At 42.7% G+C, this 20,901-nt stretch overlaps 1 protein-coding gene across 3 annotated transcripts in view; it reads left to right on the top strand.

Moving 5' to 3' along the window:
* Positions 1–20,901, top strand: part of SLC25A26 (solute carrier family 25 member 26) — an 83,821-nt gene that overhangs the window by 31,314 nt on the left and 31,606 nt on the right. The window lies entirely within an intron of this gene.

Genomic DNA, 20,901 nt, shown 5'->3' with positions numbered 1-20,901 from the left:
AAAGATAGTTCTTCTCATTCTTTGTATTTTAAGAAAAACAGCAAAGACTTCTCTGGTGTGATGTGTACCCCAGACTACATCAACAGATGCTTTGTGAAGTCAAAATGACCATTTCCTGTAGTGCAGATCCTCTGCAGCCTGTTGGCAAGGCACAGGCTGTGTTTTCCTCTCCTCTTTCAGCTAAAACAAGAGAACCAAGGCTTTCTTTTCGCTGTGCCATGTGGTAATCTCATTTCCCTGCTGTATCTTGTACAGACAAGTGTTTTTGCCATTCTGACCTTTTTTGGGGTTTGAACTGTGCTGTGCCAGCCAGCAGACAAGCAGCTGGGGATGACCAGTCAGGTTCTATTTGCTGCTCTTTAAAGATATGCAGAGGTGCTGCCCTGGTTCAGTAAGAGTCACTGCCTTTCACTAGTTGGGTAACTGCACTACCCCAGCCCTTCAGTTGGTTGTAAAAGAGCTGTGTGATTTCTTGGTAGCAAAGGAGTGTGGGGAATTATTGGTTCTCAGTGTTTTACCATCAGCTTTCCAGCTGAGGAACTCCATTCCTCTAATTTGACTCCCAGTGTTTGGCTTAGGAAAGTTCAGCATTCAGGGGTGCTGCAATGGGGTTTTTCTGCTCCAGAGCTGTGTAATTGCTTGAGTTCCACACAAATAGAGTAGTGTGGGGTTTGGGGTCTACTGAGGTAGAAAGTTCTTCTTCCATACAACCTTTAATATAAGTGAGTGAAAATTCAGTGCAACCCTCCAGCCCCCCAAAAATCATAAGCCTGAAACTCAGCTGAAGGACAAACTTCTTGTCTAAACACCCCAGTCCCTTTTCTGGTTATAATCCCTTGATATCTCACGCGTGGAGCTTTTATTTCTGTGGGTGGCAGGAGACAAAGCCCAAGCAGGCAGGTTCGATTTTGCCCTGTGTTCTGTCCAGTATCTTGTCTCTCCTTGGGACCAGATGTGGAATCCTCAGGGAAGGCAGGAGGTAGGAAAGGTGCCCTGCTGTGTTTCAGGCTCACAGCTGGCAGCTGTTACAAGACAAGCATTCAGCCTCCCTTCAGTGAGTCCTTGTTCTTACCAGCACCCCTGACAAAAAGGACTGTAGAAACAGGTACTACAAATGCTAGACTTGCACATTAACCCTTTTAAATGGATGCAGCTGGCTTAGAGTCTCCTTACACCAATGACTGATATTTTGAGGAAGAGGCAACTTATATTTATTATATGGGAAAACAAATTATCCTTCCTAGTTATTCCCCATCTCTCTTTCCTTTCAACACTCTGTCTGTCCAAAATACATTTATTTATTTCTGTATCCTGCCTTGCAAAACATCATCTTACACAGATAAACTTTGAATTTCTCTGAGAGCCAAATCATGGTCCCATCACTGTTCTCCTGCTGACTTCCCTCTCAGCAGAGCTGTGGGCTGACAAGTTGGGTCAAAATACAAGCCCTGTGTGGCAGAGGCTTCTGCAGGGTGGCTTTATGATGGTCTCTTACCTTTGTTGAAAATCTTTTGACAATCACTGCCCTTTGTCCAGAAATAATAACCAGAAGAACATCTAACAAAGCTGTGGGCAGAGAATATGGTTCAGAAATTCTCACTAAAAAATTCTTGGCAGCTTTGGCACAGCTTCATCCCACATCTGTCGTGCTTGGTAGAGGTTTTCACTTCTGTATCAGGCCAGGTAAAAAAAGCTGTACACGTCCAAAACCCCCTGAGTTATGTAGGTACAGTGTGGTATTCCCCAGAGTATTTCCCTTTTTAGTGCTCTGAAGAACATGCACATTTTCTGAGTGCTTACACTCCATTCTAAAGTAAGGAGTAGGAATTCCATTTTGGATTCACAGCTCTGTCACCAAGGCTCTCTTTTTGCTTTTTTCACGTCACTCATAAGTCTAGGTGTCTGTTTAATTTGTTAATTTTGAATTGTAGATGGTTAAAAGATGCTTATTCTGAATATTTACTGGTACTAACTGTTATTTTGAGAGTATGTAGTGTCTGAAGGAATGCAATTAGAAACTAAGCCCAGGAATTTCTGTGGCAGGTCAGGCACTTCTGGCCTCAGCTGTCATTGACTGGAAGAAGAATAAAGCTCACAGTGCCTCTGCAGATCACTGAAGCATCCCCTTCCCTAATGTTATGATACAGGTCATACACTCTGTTGAGAGACAATATGAATTTGCCTGATGGATAAATGTTCTCTGGGTAAACTTGGATGTTGCTGTTCCTTCTCACCTTTTATGATCCACATCTCTCAAACTGATGTGAATATGTGAAGTATGACCTGCTTTGAAAAAACAGGAGTGTGTGTGCATCTAACAACCATGGGAAAAATGTCTGAGGTGTGAACTGGATGCTGTGGTAAAGTTTCAAAGACCAGCCAACAAAAGAGCCCTGATGTGTTTGTTTTCATTCCTGTACTTTTGAAAGCTTATTTCATGATTGTTGATGTTGGATTGAGAATTTTAGGAGGGTGTTTGAAGAAGGCAGTGTAGTTGTGTGACTTAAGAGGCTGGTGAACCACTATGGCCTCTGTGACTGAGGGCAAACTCACCTTGCCTAGGTAGTCCAGATGCCTGTGAGAGAGAATAAATGAGGAAAAACAACAATCTGAGAAGAATTTTGAAAACATAGTTAAATCTAAATCCTTCAGGTTGGCAAACCATGGGGAGAAAATTCTGCCCAAGTTCCCACTGGGCTGCGCCTTGTGCACAGGGGTGAAAGGCAAGATGCAAGAGATCTTTAGCTCTTTGTTTTGCTCTAATATTTGAGTCAATGTGTGGCACAGATCCACGGGTCAGGTGAACATAAATTGTGCAGTTGGAATTTATCCGGGCATTAAGTTCACCTCTGACTCACCCCAGCAGTGGTACAGCATTACAAATGTGGTCTTCAAGGAAGGATGAACAAATTGCCTAAGCCATTGGGCACAAACAAAACCCTCAAAATCAGCCAAGAATACCCCCTTGTTCCACTGTTCCGTCACCCCTCATGCCCTGGGATGTGTTTATTGTGGTTAATGCTAGAAAAATTCAATCTGTCCATTTGTGCTCAGAGTGACTCAAGGTACCTCTCCTTGTTTTGTCCAGCTCGTGTTTAGTTCTGTGTCCTGTAAAAGATTTCCAGACCACCAAGTGTGATGAATCTCAGCTCAGCATATGAATATCAGTGGTTTGACAAATTAACCTCTTTTGTTAATATACTTCAGCAGAAGGGAGCATAAAGAAGGGAATGCAAAAGCATGGTTTTCTTGACAGTCCCAGCTGTTCAGGAATTAACTAATTCAGGCCACAGGAACCTTGTGCATTACTGAGTGACCTGAAAAGAATGTGTCCTCTCAGCTGTGATTTTATTTTACCTTCATGCTTTCCCAAACGCCATCAGACACACAGAGCTCCCACTAACAGTGGGTAAGGAGCTTAGAACTTCCAGAAACAAATAAAGCTCAAGTAGATGAGTCAGAAATGGATCTTGTGTGTGTAAGGGAACTACTCTTACTTCTTTTCCTAACAAAAGGATTTTCTTTCTCTGCATTTGCCCCCTATTTTGAGTTTAGAAGAGGAGCAGAGCTGAGTAGTAATGGTAGGAAGAAGCCAATCAAGAATCAAATATGAACTTTGTCCTAAGAAGCTAGCTGGAAGATCCTCCATGGGCTATGGGGCAGACACTGAACCATGGGACTTCTTGCTGAAGTTCATGTTTGACCTCTCAATCCCCTTGGAAGTGATGATCTTGAAAGAAGATGGCCTAGAGTGACTTAATGTATTTATTTTTCAAAGGCCCATGGATTGCCAACATAGGGAGTACTTTTACTATAACCAAATACTGTGTATTTAAAGAGAATTCCTTTTTTTTGAGGAGAAATGTGACCTTGATTAAGTTATTTCTATTTTTAATCAACTTAAAGGTCCCTGGAACCTCTGAAGTTCTCAGCAGCTGTTCCTCAGATGTCTTGTGGCCTGTTGGCCTCACAGATTTCCCCATCTCCTTGGGAGGACTGAGGACTCTGAACATCCTAAACAGCCAGAGATAACATTTTATGGCAAAGAAAGACTCAGTGGTGCCCTGAGCTCAGGAAAGCTCTCTGTCAATGGTCTCCAGAGCTTCCCCACAGAGGCTGTGTTAGAGAACCCTGCTGAAGAGCACTTCAGCCTTAATAGCTGTACACTGATCCCCAAACACTGGATCTTCTTGCTGCTGCCAATCTTTCTTTTGTGCATTATGCTTTCTTTGAGAGCAGAGTGCAGGCAGAATCTCTTTGGCTCTTGCTCTGCTTTTTAATCCAGCACCACAAACCAGAAATCCTCAGGGTTTAAGCAGCTTCACCATTTATTTACACAGGTCTGCAGCAGCTTTTTGTTTTCTTTGTTGTTTCATCTGTGGTTTTCCCCTCTGCTGAGTTTTGGCTGGTTCTGTAGGAAATTCTGGAATTTTGTGGAGCTGCCTGCACGCAGCCTCCCAGTGCATCCACCTTGTCACCTCTGCTCATGGTGCAGTGCAGGACCAGCATCCTGCTCCCTTTTCTTTACTGATACAGTCCTGCAAACAGCACAGCCAGTTCCCCATGCACCTGTGCCCACAGCACCTCTGCTTCCCTGTTGTGCTGACTCAAGCTCTGCTTTTGTGGCCCCAAAATTCCCTCCTCCAGCCCTGAGCTGTTGGTTGGGCAGATGGTGCTGGCCAGCAACACCAGCAGCTGTTGACTCCTTCTGCAGTCTTTCCTGCAAAGTGGGGTTGCCAAATGGAGTCTCTTGGCTCAACCAAGAGGCCTACAGATGGGTTTGAGATGTTTCTTTGATGTTCACATAAGTTTTAGGAGCTCTGTGTTTGCTGCTGTCCTATTGGCCTAAAATCAGATGAGTTCAAAAGCTAAGGAGGAGGGAAAAAGAGGGGAATTCGTGCACAACTTCAATAGCAAAGCAGTCTAAAAATGGAGCTCTATACAGTCAGAGACAAGATGTCAGTACATATCCCACTGAATGGCTCATGTTTCATTACTTACTGGTACAGCAGAGAAATAATTAATTTTTAGAGCAAGATTATAAGGATATGGTAGAGATGGAAACCTTAGCACTGATTAAGTATTATCATCTAACTGATTAACTAAAAATTTATCATCCAGACATTGTGTAGTTGCAGCTGATGGAAAGCAAAACCCAACAAGGCCAGAGAAATTTGGATCAGGACCATGTAATAGTATTACTAATTGGCAAAGGCATTGGGTTTTACTGTATGAAGCAAATATTGCCATTTACCGTGTGTCAGGTATCCATTGAAAATACATGGGCTGCAGTCCAAATACCTGTGGAGATTAACAAGTTGAAGTTCAGTTCAGGGCACTCCTGGAACCACTAAGGTATGAAAAATGAGGAATACTTGTTGGTACAAAATGTCCTCAGACTTCATCAGTGCAGATGTCCTTTCAGGAGTTGTTATAGATGGTCTGTGAGTAACCAAACCATGATGCACATCTGAAGCACCACTTTACTTTTCCTGCTGAATATGAGACTTTAATTGAAGATTTAGTTATGGAATCTTGTCTGTATGAGCAGAATTCCATAGTTTATTATAGTGAAATGCCTGAAATAGCAAAACAAAACAAAACACGCACACAAAATCCTATAAAGGAGGATCAGGGAGTTTAAAACCAAGATATTAGAATTGCATGGTGTTGTGTGTGCATTGAGTTACCCAGTGAGAATCAGACTTGCAAATGCTATGTGCTTACAGAGGTGGAGTTTTTCCATTGTTGGTTTATTTACAATTAATTATATCCATGCCAGATAACAGGTCACAGGTACTTGAATGGCATTAGAAATCTTTTTCTTAAGAGATATCTGGTACTTTGCTGCTTTTAAGCTTTAGCACTGTCAGTGGGGTTTTATGTAAATCTGTCAATGTCATTTCCACCTCTGGTGATCTTATATCTGACTGCAAGCACTGCTGTTTAATTCTGTCAAAGGTGTTTCCGTAATTAAATTTATAGTGCAGCTTAATAACAGTTCAGAGAACATAAAGCTCCCAATGTGTTTTAGTTCTATTTGAAAATGGATACCCAGGCTAGAGTTTGGATCAGAGACAGTAAAATTGGATAGTGTTTTGTGACCCTAAAGTTTTTCTGTTCAATCACACCTTGACATTCCATGTCACTGGGTTGGAAAAGATTTTTGTAGAAGCAGGTTTTGAAGTGTTTTAATACATTGAGGAAAAAAAAGTCACAATGAAACAGAACTGTTGGCATTTCTGTGTATCAAGAGCTGTTCTGCTCTCCAAGCTCCTGTTAACTTAAGTGTGAACTGCTTGACTGAGATGTTTGCAGGGTCAGGCTGCTTCCAGGCATGGAGATGGAAGATACCCTGGTTTCCTTACTTGATGCAGCATGTTGAATTATCAGGAAGATACCAGTACCTTGTCTCACTCCTTCTTGTATTTTTCCATGAGAATGATCAGGAGATAAAAGAAGTTTGTTGCTCAGCAAAGAAATGATTAAATAGTCCCTTAACAGTAAAGAAGTTACAGAATTAGAAAATCCTGTTGACAGAAAGTATTTTTCAGGTTTTAAGAACTGAAATGTCATTAATATGGACATAGTGCAAATGCCCAGATGCCACAGCTTGAATAAACTTTTTGATTAAGGCTACAGGTGTATTTTTGGATGAAAGAATGCAGCACTGAGCATTGCTTCCTTTTCAGCCTGAGCTTTACCTCGGTATATCCTTTAATGCCTGTGCTCAGACTAACAGAAAACCTTTGATTACCAGTGCCTATAAAGAGCAGATGGTATCTTCTGACTGTGTTTTAATATGAGTATGGGTTGAGACTGTGCATATTTTAAATCAACTGTGTCTGTAAACTCCATTCAGTGTTACCTGTGCTTTGAAGAACTTCAGATATTTAATATGTCTGCAGACATCCCATAAATTCTTATTCACCCCACCTGCTTCCATGTGCAAAGTTCCTGCTGTTACAAGTAGAGCTTTGATGAATATTTCGATTGCACTATAAAGTTCTTTCCTTCAAAGATATGGATTTTCCTCATGGAAAAAGCTTTGTTTCTGTTCAGAAACACAAGGAGAAAAGGACTGTCTTACGTCTGCAGGTCTCTGGCATTGCAAGTGGGGTGGGAATGAATAGTTATTCCGAGAGCTGTAAAGAGCAGCCAATAAAAGACTCCTATTACCCCAAAAGATTGGTCAAAAAACCAAATTTAGTCTAAGCTTTAGATTTTTGGTACAAAGCCATCTCTTTCCATAGTTCTGACATGACTGCAATGTTGCTTTGTGTTTGTGACATGCTTGTTAATCTTGTGACCTTCCCTCCCTGCTCTCCTCCACCTTTCCAACCATCCATCAGAAGTATCAGAAGTCCCAGCTACAGGAACCTGGCTGGGCTTTCTTTGTTTCCCCTCTCCAGGAATCAGCTATTTAGAAGGAGATAGAGTTTTACATATGCAGCTGTGTGAAACTACAGTGCCCTTTTCTGAAAGGGGATGTTTTACTGCCTCATTAAGACCAGCTAGAAGTCCTGCTTTACAGCATTACGTCAACAGGAGCAAGGTGGAAATATGAGTGGTAACCCTGGGCTGAGGTTTCATTAGTGCTTTTGGGTGTTGCTCCTGTCTGGAAAGCTGCAGGGTTCTTGGGCTGTGTGCCCCATATCTGGCCAGGAGGTTTGTAGAGCTTTACATTCATCAGTTATCATCTTCCTTGTCTTTCTTCACAAATGGCCTCTTTGTGAAGCTCTCCAGTAGAGAGCTGTTTGATCAGAGGTGACTTTGTGAGGTCTCCCCTAGAACTTTCTGGAAGACATCATAATTTATTGGTTTAATTTTATCCTGGAGCATTTGGGTTCCGTGGAAAATCTGTGGTGTCTGTGTACGTACACCCCTGCAAGAGGAAAGCTGAGATCTTGCAGCTATTAAAGATGTTTGTGCTACAGTGTTAGGATCTGACCTTTTACCATCCTGATAGAGGGCTCAACAAGAAACCTGGATCGTGTACTTGCTGTTTTAGGCTTCAGAACCAAACTGGAAATTTGCAGACATAATATGAATGTTCCCTGTGTTGTTGGTGAATAAGATCCGCAGGTGAGATGTATTCTTAAAGAAAATGCTTATCCAGAAGGTTTTTTCCTTCAGGGAATTGATGCTTCTGAAAGCAGCAGTAATTGTGAGCAGAAAGGGGTTGTGTTCTCAGATGGACTTCATGTGTGTTCTCATTGCACATCTGAGCTGGCACATTATGTTTGGCTCCTTCAGCCACTGCTGTGATATGAATAATCCACAGAAACCTGATCAAAAGTGAAGCCTTACTGTTAACTGACTGTCCTCTCAGCAAAAGGTCATCTTTGAGCTGATGACCTTCTAGTCCAATGGACAAGATGAAGGGCTACCATTTTTCCCAGATGTCAGATCCAGAGAGATTGAGTGCTTTGCCTGAGGTTATGCTGTGAACTTCCTATGCAGTTGGGGAATTCTCCTCATTGCCACAGCAGTTTCAGGAATGAAAGCCCATCCTGCTGCCTCACTTAAGGGTTTTTGTTGTGGACTAACAGTGGAGCACACACGTGGCATTTTGCAGGGCGCCGAGGGTGAAGCTGTCACACTGGCTGACTCTGCTAATGATCTCCTTTAAATTCAGTGTACATGCATGGGGACCTCTCTCCTGTTCCCTTTTGAGCCCCAGAATAACAAAGCCCTGTAGCTCAGGCTCCTGCACCACAGTGTGCCTCAGACTACACAGGCTTGCACAGACTCTGAGGGCTGTTCTTGTTTCCCACAATTTTCTGCGTGTTTGTCTCTAAACGAACCATGAAATGATTCAGTGCCCGCATGTGGTTTTAATAACAAGCGTATGTGGGCAAATGAGAAAATGCAGAATGTTTGACTGGAAGTTTCCAGCACACACCATGGGTTAAAATCGAAGTAGGTTTGTAGTGCAGAGTTGTCAGAGTTGGTTAATTACTTTGGGTTAGATGATATTTTAGATGATACTTTTCTCTCTAACCTTGTAACAACTGTTGAGTGGTGGAAGACTACTCTTAATTAAGGGCAGATTTGGAGCAATGATCTCCAGCTTGATCTTGACTGGGATCTGATTGTTTTTCTGGGAAGTTTGTGTTGTGTTACTGGTTTTTCGGCTTTTTTGGCTGCTGTTGTTGATGGTTGTTGGGAGTTTTGGCTTTGAGAGCGAGAGAAAGGAAAGGAAGAAAGGAAAGGAAGAAAGGAAAGGAAGAAAAGTAGCTTTCTGGTGGTGTTTAGCTGAGACTTATGTCAAGGATTTATGGTTCCACATCTTGAAAACTACAGCTGTTGTAGATCCATCATGGCTACAGGTGGTCTTTTCAGAGTCCAGAGCAATCCTCCCTTTGCCACATACCCTCAGCGTTGCAAAATGCTTCTGAAAAGACTTTGTGTCCCTCATTATTATTTTGTTAGAGTGAAATAAGTTCTCAGATTTTCGAACTCTGCTTTTCGGTTCTCTTTTCCCTCCTCAGACATGTTCATCTCTGGTGTTCCATCTTCCACACTTTACTGAAGGGAGATTTACATCCCACTACCCTGAGATCAGAAGAAATCTGTTACATCAGATGAGAGAATCTCTCAGACTCTTCTGAATCTATATTTTCTTTTGCTCCCAGACTTGAAGAGTTAATGTTGCTTTAGACTTAAGCAGCTTTTTCTAACAAAAACCCCCTTTTTTTTTAGTTTTTCTAACCTGACTTAAGCTTGCTGCTGAAAAGCACAGTGAGAATTGCCTTTGGCAGTCTTTGATGTCCTTGTGCAGAAAAGGAGGGGGAAGAGCAATGGAAAAGCCACAGGAAGGTAAAATGATAAGTAAAGGCAAGTACTTGAAAATTTTGTGCAAGTGGGAGAAGAAAAATCTGTTCCTATGCCCGTGATGAGGAGGTGATGAAGTAATGACTTAAATGGCTCTGGGGAAATATCCAACAAAACAGCACCTGAGCTGATCATCTGTGCAGTCCATCCATCAGGAGAGGCTGCTAATGCAGGTTAGACAGAGCAGCAGGGAACAGGCCCTGCCCTTGGTCAATGGCCTTCAGATCTTATTTTCTATCAGACTGCAATTCCTGTGAAAGGCAGGTGCAGTTGTAAAAGAAAAAGAAATGCCAGGAGCAGAGCAATTCCTCTGACAGCTGTACTTTAGGTGTTGTGTAGAATAAGAGACTTAGGTAAAACTTAGGTGGATCCTTTATAGCTTTTCAAATTCCACGTTTCTCCACTTGTGTTATTGGAAGAGTTGTTTTTCTCTGGGATTTTTTTCACTGTCTTCAGTGTCAAAGTCCCTGTGAGTGTGGAGGTCCCTGGACTTGGTGCCTAGGTGTGTGTATAAGCTGTGCTGGGCTGCCTTGGTTCCCCTCAGTAATCTTGGAGCACCAAACTTGCTTGCAAAGAGGAGCTGCATAAGTGTAGGTCTGCTGGAAGCTCTGGTCAGTGTAGAGGTTAGAAATTACAAAAACTGTGGTAAAATTTGCTGTAAATCCTGCAACCTTTATGTAGCTGACTTAAATAAAACTTACAAAAAATATTCTTGGCCCAGAATTTTGAAACATCCAGGATCTAAGCTGGGGAAGGGCACGTGGTGTGTGTTTTGGGGGTACAGAAGGTTTCAGGAGCACACTGAGGCTGAGGGAAGAGCAGTTCCCACAGCTGTTCCTGCTCTCTGCCTCACTCTGGAAGTGCATCCAACCCCAGTCCCAGTTCCTGGGACTTCTCACAAAGCAAGGGCTGTAGCATCCAGGCAAATACTTGCATGTTCCAGGAGGGAAATGCACTTCTCTGAGGCACAAACATCCCAGGGTGCTGCAGATAACACCTGTATGCAGTTATTTTATCTCTGGGCTCATCAGGCCTTGGGAGTGGAGCCATATCTTAAAGGAGCTGTCACAGCAATCCCTGTCTGCCCCCAAGGTATCTCCTGAAGTGCTCCTGCAGGTAATTAATCACCTAATAAAACACACTCTCTGACAGTAGGTGGAATTTGGAAATTAATTTGCACCCCTTAAATGAGGCTTCTAAAACTATAATTATCACGAAAGAGAGAAATGAGCTGTGTCAGGTGTATAAATGATTTATTTATCAAGAATAAACTGTCACCAAAGTGCCACTTAGCTTGCAGCATCTGTACTGCATTTCTTTAAGGTGAATTAAGCAATGACATTTGCCTTCCTTCCCATATTTGGAGATCTTGGGACAAATCTTCAGTTGCTTGTGAAGTGTTTGGTACAAAAGTGACCTGTAACAATATGACAGCTGCCTTTCCAATGTTCTCTTTCTGTAATGTGTGATCACTTCTTGCTGGCCCATCAATCCCTGCTGTCTGCCTTATCCACTGAAGAGCCTCTGGCCTCACCAGAACTTGTGCAGCCCAGCTGGCCATTTGGATTTCTCATTATCTCTCCAAATGGTGGATTTTGTGAGCTGGATATTGGTAGCAACAGGAAATAGAAATGGGAGGAAGTTTTAACTATTTGGCTGTACTGCATATGGAATAAGTTACCTGGAATAAGAGGAAATCCAAGATATCTGATTCTCTTTTTTTTTGTTTTTATGATAGAGGCTTAAAGATGTAGGTTGTAAGAGAGCCATTCTTTTTAAAAAAATCCAGATAAATGTGAGAACAGTAAGATTTTAAAAGCAAATAGTTTACAAAAATATTTACCTTCAAAAATGTGCTCCTAAAGTGTCTGACTGTGCACCAGAGCATCTGAAGACTTATTTTTGCTACATGTTCAGAGGGTTCATGGGCTGCACTGCAGCCTTCCCTGTAAAACTGCTGCTAAAAACTGTTGTAGTTGCTTCAGCTGAAGTGTATTTGTTGCTGACAGTGTAATTGGCTGGCTTCAAAGGGCACACAGTGCATGTAGTCCATGGGACACAGAAGAAAATTGTCTCATTATTACATATTAATCTTACATTACTGGTGCATTTATTTCTGAAAAAGCCCAAGAGGATTTCTATTCATTCGTGTCAGACTGGCTTCTCCAATGCACAGCTCCAGGGAAGGGCCCTGCCTCATTATTTCTCCCATACTTGTTTGCTTGAAGTTGAGTTGACTGGAAAAAAGGGTGAGAGTGCTCAGCATCACTGGCCTGATTCAAAAGTTCTGCACGCAGTGAGATTTCTTGAGTTAAAACCCTGTGAGAAAAAAATGGAGCAAGGGTGAAATCAGTTGCAGTGCCCTTTTGATTTACATTTTAGTCGTGTCATTTCCTGCACCAGAAGTGACTTCTGCTGCGAAGCATCACAACCACAAACAAAACAGGAAAACTTTTTTTCTGCCATTCAGAAAAAGCCCCTGTGATGAGATCAGATTGGCAATGCCATATTGTAGCTGTGAGAGCTGACAGATTGCAAACAACTTGTGTGAGCAAAAAACACTTGTGATGCTGACTCTTCACTTAGGGCTGTGAGTTGGGATAGTGCTCTGCAAAATCCTTTCAGTATAAACTAACACGTTTTTTCCTTTTAAGTTCTACCACAAGGTATTCTTGCTATATTCAGAGGTTTTTGGAAGTATTTTTCATGCAAACCAAGTGGCAAAAATTAAATGCTCAGGAATGCAGCTGAAGGGGCAGTCCAACCACGCTGAGCATGTCCTGGTTTGCTTGAAATATGGTTGCCCTTTCCAGGCACTCAATTCATCTTGAGGCCAATTTTAACAGTGCTCACTGCAGAAATGGCTGTTATGACATGCCCTGAACCAGCTCTGGTTCAGCTTGTGTAAATTCTACATGTGGGGTGCTTTTGGAGCTGACAGGTGGAATTTTATTGTGATCCTGTTTAACTATTCTACCACAGTAAAGACTTTTGGAATTTATCTTATGGGTTGTTCTGTGTTGCAAAGCAAAAGGACGATTTTTTTTTTTTTACTTTTTTATTGGTTTTTAATCAGCACATCTTGTAAAGGCTCTTGTTCAGTGTTCAGCTGGGCACTCTTCAGCTGTGTGTGAGCACAAACCATCATGTCAGGGTCTTTTCTGTCTGTGGGAAATTTCCAACATTGCAGGCTGTTTTCACCATGTCCATCAGCATTTCAGAATGAATTTGGGAACCTCCTTTCCACCCCAGATTGGTCCTGGGCCTGTGACAACGATAATGGAAATTCCATGCACATGGCAGGGGTATTGGAATGAGATGATCTTTAAGATCACTTCCAACCCAAACTGTTCTATGAGTCTATGACTTCCAGACAAACTCAGGTCATTCACTGGCATCAGGTCAGCTGAGTTTTTAAAATTGTGTGTGAGAGCACAGAATCTGCACAGCTCTGCAGGTTTCTTAATTCTTTCCATGATCCCAAAGCCCACTACTGGCACATGGTGATACTATTTAAAGAAAGGTGTTAATGGAATTATATCCTTTGATTGAAAGCCACAGTTGATTTTTGCTCTTGTATGAGTTCTGCAGATTTTAGTTCTTTTGTCTGAAGTGGTCTATTAGCACTTGCCCTGAGATAAAAATTGCTTTTTAAGTGAAGAAAGGATTCTGGCATGAGTCAGAAAATCCCAGGGAAGATAAATGAAATATGTAATTAAAGTGCCTTGAGGTTGAAACATTATGGGAATTGTAATGTATAGTTTGCTAATCTCATTAGAAAAAAATCCTGGTTTTAGTCATCTGGTTGTATTATATGCTGCTAACACCAGCCTCCTCCTTTTCAGTCCAAGAACTTACAAAGTAATACTGTAAAAGGCACTTGCTTTGACATCAGCAGAGCAAGTGCATTAGGCAGTAGCTTTGCTTTCCTTCCTTCTCTCTTTGGTTCTTAATTTGCTTGGTAATTTTTCTTTACTTCCCTTCCTGGTGCCCAATTCCCTGAGTCCAGGTTGCACTCCAACCTCTGGGACACCATGTCTTTGATCAGGATCAATATTTTTTATTTCAGATGCTGCTTCACAGTTTTGTTGAACTAATTTAGGCAGATATATCCCAAGGCAGGCTCAGGGTGAAAGGAGCATTATCAGTGCATTATGGAGACTGAGTACCACCCAGAACAAGGCATCCAATCCATTCATGATCCTCCAGGAATAGAAACAGTTCTAGAGACCTAGGGCAGGTTTCCCAAGCAGTTTGTATCCTACTTTCCACTGAAAAGGTAAAATTTCAGGAGGTTCCTCATGGCTAGGGAATGTCTGACTATTTCTGCAAGCAACATTTTTGCATTCAATTTTCTTTTCTCTCAAGTAATGCCTGTTAGCATGAAAAGTATTTCATTGCTGACTGCTTCCCAGCTGGAAAACAATTGGGAAGACTGTGGTTCAAGTCATATATATGTAAATCTCAATGGTTTTGTCTGTGTATTGCAGTCAAAATCCTGTACATACCCACAGAACTTGAGCCATTGCACTGTGAGTTTTGTGAATGCACCTGTGACAGCAGGGAACTGGCAAATCTGCTGTCACGGGCATTTGACATGGCTGCAAAACCAGTGAGGAAAAGAAATCATCTCTTGTGGGTGCAGAATGGCCTCTAAATGAATTTTAGCTGTGGGAGCAGCATTTCCCATGCCGTGGCATTTCCCATGCTGTTCCCTCTGGAGGCCGTGCTGCAGTGGGCGTGCAGCTTGGCTTTCTCCTTTTGGTGTCAATGTTTTCCACAGAAGGAGGTTTCTTAAAGGGACCATCAGTGCAGCAGAGCTGTGCCCAGACCTGCTGTGTGCTGGCAGTGCTGGGATCTGATCCCATCGTGGGGCCCTGGCAAAGCCCTGCTTGACTGTGGTGCTGAAGCTTCTTGGAGCTCCAGTCACGTTGTTCCCTTGGCTTCTCCTCTCTTGGGTGTTTGAGATCACTTTGAGCTCCTCACTGTGTAGAGTAACACACAGAAAAGATTAGACTGTGTTAGCTGGCTCTTCTCATCAGTCACCATGTTGGTTGCAGCCCCAAATTAGCAGAACACTTTGTTCAGGCATCAGTTCTACAAAACACTTTGGCCCAGCTCCAGCTCTGGAAGAGCTTTTAGATCAATGGGAAGTCGGGAGTGTGAAGAGGAGCATGGAGTTTTGGGAACTTCTGCTTGGTCTTTAACATCTTTAAAGCTTAATCTTGTTCCCATTCAGCAATGGTGAAATCTGTTGTCATGGTTTAACCCCAGCTGGCAGCTCATCCCCACACGGCCACCAGTGGGATGGGGGAAGGATTGGAGGAGAGAAATGGAGAAAACTTGTGAGTTGAGATACAGACTGTTTAACAGGTAAAGCAAAAGCCAAGCAAAGCAGCACAAGGAATTCATTCAGTGCAAGGACAGGCAGGTGAGCAGCCATGCCCAGGACAGCAGGGCTCCATCACACATAATGGGGATTTGGAAGGCAAATGCCGTCGCTCCAAACATCCCCCTTCCTTCTTCTCCAGCATGACACCACACGGTCTGGGATGTCCCTTGGGTTGGTTGGGGTAAGCTGTCCCTGCTATGTGTCCCCTAACTCCCTGTACACCCCCAGCCCACTCTGTGGTGGGGTTAGGAGCAGGAAAGCCTTGTCTCTGTGTGAGCCCTGCCCAGCAATAACTAAAACATCCCGGAGTTATCAACACTGTTCCCAGCACAAATCCAAAACACAGCCCCATACTGGCTGCTGTGAGGAAAATTAGCACAGCTAAGCATGTGCTTAAGTGCTTTGCCAAACATGGAGGGGATAATTTATACTGGTGAAGTGGAAACTTGGTAGCATCTACTTTGGTGATCACAGCTCTAAGCAGGATTCCATAGCAGAAACAGGAGCTGCTGTTGTGCTCTGCAGTTCAGTTCCCTCAGCCCAAAGCTACTCCTGGGCTGTGTGAACAGGACTGCAGGATGAGCAAATGAAGAAAATAAGGGTTTGTGCTGCTGGGATGATCCAGTTGTTTAGTTGTCCTGCCCACCAAAGCACCCGTGTTCCCCTTGATCTTATTCCCAGGCTTTTGTAGCCTGGCACACTTTCCTCCCGTCCGAGCTGGGTAACCAAGTGTGAGAAATTGTTCTGGTGTGTCTTCATGGTTAAACATTGTGGTTATGAGGGATTCTCAAGGCAGACAGGAATGAGGTGCCTGTATAAAGTCATGCAAAGGAGCTCAAAGGCTTATGATGAAAGCATCTTCTCCATGACTGGATTAAAACAAATCATTGAGAGTCATGGCTTTTATTTCCACAGTTCTTACACCGGCGGTGCCATTGCACAAGGAGGGTTTAGGCTCCTTTCAGGCAGCCTGCAAGGGGTTCCTGAGAGCAAACCCCCCCTGCTCTGTGGATTTGTGCAGCCAGCCTCACTGAAGTCCTTTCCCAGCTGGCTGACAGGCAGGAAGCTGGGGGATGCAGCAGTGAGATGGCTTTCCCAGGGGCTGGATGGGGTGGACGAGGCTGCACGTCCACACCTGGGAGGGCAGCGAGTCCCAGGTGGCCCAGCAGTGTCCAACCCAACACCCCACAGCTGCTGCCTTGGGCTGGGGGTGGAAGAAATGCTCCATTAGGAGCAGAGCTGCTCTCCAGCTGCATCGGCAGGGAGGTCTGCTGGGTCCGGGGGGCTTCCTGTTTAAATAGTTACAGAGTCTGCAGAATTGGTTAAACTGTCAGAAAAGAATTATAGAAGGTAAAAAATATATATACATATAAAAAAGGAACCATCCTTCCTGTATCTGTACGTGCATTGTCTAACTACTCCTTTGGGATCAACCAAACGCTTGCTGGGATTTTTCAGTTCACTGTAATGAGCTTTAGATTAGGTCTTTTGTAATGTAGAATCAGATTAAAGTTCGTGGAATTGTAGCTGCGGCTCAGGAAAGTTTTAATACATAGAAGCTAAGGGAAATCTTTGTCCTAAGGTAGCAGATAATTTCACTTCTGCAAGACCATGTCCTGTGGTTGGGCAAAAGCAATGCAACTGTTCATTAAAACAGCTGAAAATGACACAGGAGGAAACACAGCAAAGCCCCGATTTGTGAGATAAAAAAAATCTGAATCCGAAGTAGAATACCTTTACATGAACAGTATTTCCTGCGTTTGACATTAGTCTGCATTCTTTCTCTCTGCCACATGATGGAGATAATGATGTAAGATAGATAAACACTACTGCACAGGCTTTGCACTTCAGGGAAAGAAGTCTCAGCTTGGTTTGTAGTAGTTGTTCCATTAATATTGGTTTTGCACTAGCATTGATGGAGTAGTTTTCTCAATAGTATCCATGAAATGTTTTGTTTAAAACAATGTTTGCTTACTTGTTCTTTTTGGTATGGTTTGAGTTTTCCTTTTTTTTTTTTCCTCCACAAGTGGAAATAAGCAGGAATGATCTTACCAAATAACCAAGGGTAGCCATGCAGCAAAATCCCAAAGTCTGTATTTGGTAAAGCATTCCAAAAAAAGTTGGTTAGCTTACATTAACTGTATTGGGACTTAAAATTGTACTTAAAAGTTAATGGTTTGGGCTCAAATATAAGTAAGGCTGTTGTGTATGTTCTGTAGAAGGAATTTTCAGCAGTTCCTGTTAGACAAGTTGAAAGGACATCCTAGAGCCTTCTCTCACCATGAGTGGGGTCTGTGCATCCTGAGGAGAACATGGTAGAATCCAGATTAGTTGATCTTTGTGTTGTACTGTGGAACCTTTGCATCCACCCTCTCCTCTTTTCTCTGTCTTGAGCATCAGTCCTGGTCCAGAATGTGTCAAAGCCACATGTTCAACATTCCCAGCTATTTCAATGGCCTTTGGATCAGGCCAATATGCAAAGGCAGAGATGGATTTCCTCTTGGAAATTTTCTTTAGTGATACTCAGAAAACTCCTGGCAAGAGATGTATTTAATTTTTATAGTGAGAGCTGCTGTGTTATATTTGTAATCATAATGTAGTAACAAGACATTTGTAACAAAACTGGTATAGGTTGAGATATATCCAGGATGGGAGAAGCACACGTTTCTTCCCAGTCTGTTTTTTTTTGGTTTTTTTCTTTTTTTCTTTTTTTCTTTTTTTTTTTTTTTTCTCGTGGCTGTTACTCTGAGGACAAGAGTTCCTTTGCTGATGTCAGTGCAATTACAGCTGCACTGGTTCCCAGTTTTTTAGGCTGAATATTTGCTGGATGAAGCAATACTCTTACTCCTCTCCACAGATCCACCTGCCTTGTGAATCAAACTTGCTGTCTTTGATTGGAATCCTGGGTTCAGTTTTGGGCCCCTCACTACAAGAAAGACACTGAGGGGCTGAAGTGTGTCCAGAGAAGGGAATGGAGCTGGGGATGGGTCTGGAGTGGCTGAAGGAGCTCAGCTTGGAGAAAAGGAGGCTTAGGTGGGACCTTCTCACCCTCTGCAACTCCCTGAAAGGAGTGGCCAGGTTGGGATCAGTCTCTCCTCACAGGTAACAAGTGCCAGGTGAGAATAAAAAGCCTCAAGCTGCACCAGGGGAGATTCAGGTTGGACAGTAGGAAAAATTTCTTCACTAGAAGAGCTGTCAAGCGTTGGAAGAGGCTACCCAGGGAAGTGGTTGAGTTATCATCCCTGGAGGGATTTAAAAGCCATGGAGATGTGGCATTTGGGGATGTGGTTTAGCGGTGTGCTCGGTGGTGCTGGGTTAACAGTTGGACTCAATGATCGTAGAGGTCTTTCCCAACCTAAATAATTCTAAGATTTTGTGAATCTATGCTGCTTGTTTAATTCCTTGTGTTTAGGTCCTTATATAACCTGCAAAATTCTCACTTGAGGAATTGTCCAACTTTGATACTGCAAATCCCTCAGTCCAGTGTCCACTAGAGGATGCTTATTTTCTTTGATTAGAGTTTCCAAGTTTGTATTTAGAGGTTGTTCAATGATAGGCACCTTTCATAAGGCATTTTTAAAACTATATTTACATTTAAAATGCCCATTAAAACGCTCTCAGAGTCAGGGAACTGAAGTGCTGCCCAGACAGTGTGTGTGTGCACCCACGAGCTGATGTAATAACTCCTCCAAATGTTGGGACTTTTTCCTCAGAAGACTTCTTCCAGAAATGCAGCTCTCCATGCTCTTGGGTTCTGCTCCCGTTTCTTTCCTGAGAACAAAGATCAGTCCTTCATGGTCCTAAACTCAATGCATGTGCATGACTTAAAGGCATTACCTACCAATAAATAGGAGATTAGCTGCGGCTTGTGTGTTTCCTGGTCAGTTCAGGTTTTTTCAGATGGCTCGTTGTTATCCCGTTTCCTTTAACGATGGGACACTTTAATGAGTTTGCCATCTGACATACATCTGCTTCCTGTTAAACAATACCTTCATTCTTCTGGAGCTGCTAAAGTCATCTTTTAGCCTACAAGATTTTTATCAGCGCCCTGAAAAAAGCATGTATGAATTGGTGTCAGCATGTTCATTTACTCGGCTGAGAGGGTTTTTTTTAATATGTTGTTGAAAATGAATAGCAAAACGAGGATCTCCTTTAATGCTTATTTGTTGGAAAATGGGAGAACATGGATATTATTTGTGTAATTAGGGGCTGGTTGGTCCAGCTCCTGTTTGAAATCCAATAAAATCGACTTTTGTGGCTGACATTAGACAATCTCTAATAGTTATTCTGTTCTCCCAGCAGAGTAAGAAGGGGCTGGTTCAAGAAGGGGTTGGGGTGGAATTCGAGGCTGTTAATGTTGTTTCTTTGAGGAAAGAGCCTTCAATAGCTCAATGATGATCTGTCTCACGCGTGTGCAAAGTTAGGGCTCTGTGATCATCAGGATCTCTTAAATCAATCCAGCCTGCATTGAGTTTGTGCATCTGCCTCAGTGCCTCTTTTCCCACGTTTTGGAAACACACAGTCGTGCTGGATCTCTGACTATGTCTTTCCCCTTTGTTGGTCAATATTACCCCTGCAGAAAAACATTTTTTCCTTTATTTTTCTTTGCTTTTTTAATCACAGATCTTTTTTCTCTTGGAGGGAAAACTGAATTTTCCTTTTACTCATCTTTACTACATAATATGCCACATAAGTTGCTTTTATAATGAGTGTGTGATGCTTTTTAAGAGGAAATGTGGATGTGAAGTTCTGCCACACAGGTCCAAAGGACATCTGTGAGAATGGCTTGTAACCAAATTAAGCAACCCTGTGGGGCACATAATGTTTTGTCTCAGGAAGGAATTTAGTTCCAACCATTCACATATGGCAGGTGACAAGTGGAAATACTTTGGGGTTAGAGCTGGGGAAGTGGAGGAAGCAAGGTGCAAATATTTATTTGAGAGTTAGCAGATGCCTGAACCAGAAAAATTACTATAATTCAGAAATATTGTATTTCTTCCCATTTACAGCTTGCAGTTTTCTCCCGGCTCACACAGGGTTAATGTTATTTGCTTGAAAATGAGGGCATTGCTGATTACTTCAGGTGGCTGCTGGTGCATGATCTGAAGCCTTTGTTTTAATTATACTCCTGGCATTGTTGAGATTGATGTTTCTACCACCCTAAATGCCATTCCTTTGCCTCTGGCAGTGCTGCAGAGCCGCGTGTTCAACACTGAAGGGCTGTGAGAAGTTGTTTGTTGCAAATGCAACTCGATAGTTTTCCCTGTGATGGCTGAGCTTCCCGTGGGGTTCCACCTCTGGCTTCCTGCACTCTTCTAGGAAGGTGCTGTGTGTGAGCTTGGTCCTCCACTGTTTTCCTTAAGGAGTGAAGCCAAGAGCTCTTCCCTGGTCATTGCTATGCCAGCGTTGTTAAACTTGCCTGAAAAGCTTTGTTTGTTTTTGCATCAGTGTTTATTAACAAAGCCCTCCATCATTTGTTTAAAATACAAAGTTCTCCCTTCTTTCACCACTCTCCCAAGCTTCCATCTCTCAGAGCTGCAGGAACAAGGCTGATGGCTTTGACAGTCTTTCATTCATGTTAAGATTACAAATTATCTTCTTGTAATTTAGCTCCTTGTGGAGTCTGCAAGTTTTTCAAGGAGGGCCTGGGAGACAATATTACTTAAAGCTTT

This window comes from Prinia subflava, chromosome 14 (genome assembly GCF_021018805.1).
Source record: "Prinia subflava isolate CZ2003 ecotype Zambia chromosome 14, Cam_Psub_1.2, whole genome shotgun sequence".
In the NCBI taxonomy this organism is placed as follows: Eukaryota; Metazoa; Chordata; class Aves; order Passeriformes; family Cisticolidae; genus Prinia; species Prinia subflava.
Note: the sequence above shows the minus strand (reverse complement) of the source record. Positions and strands in the feature narration are given on the sequence as shown.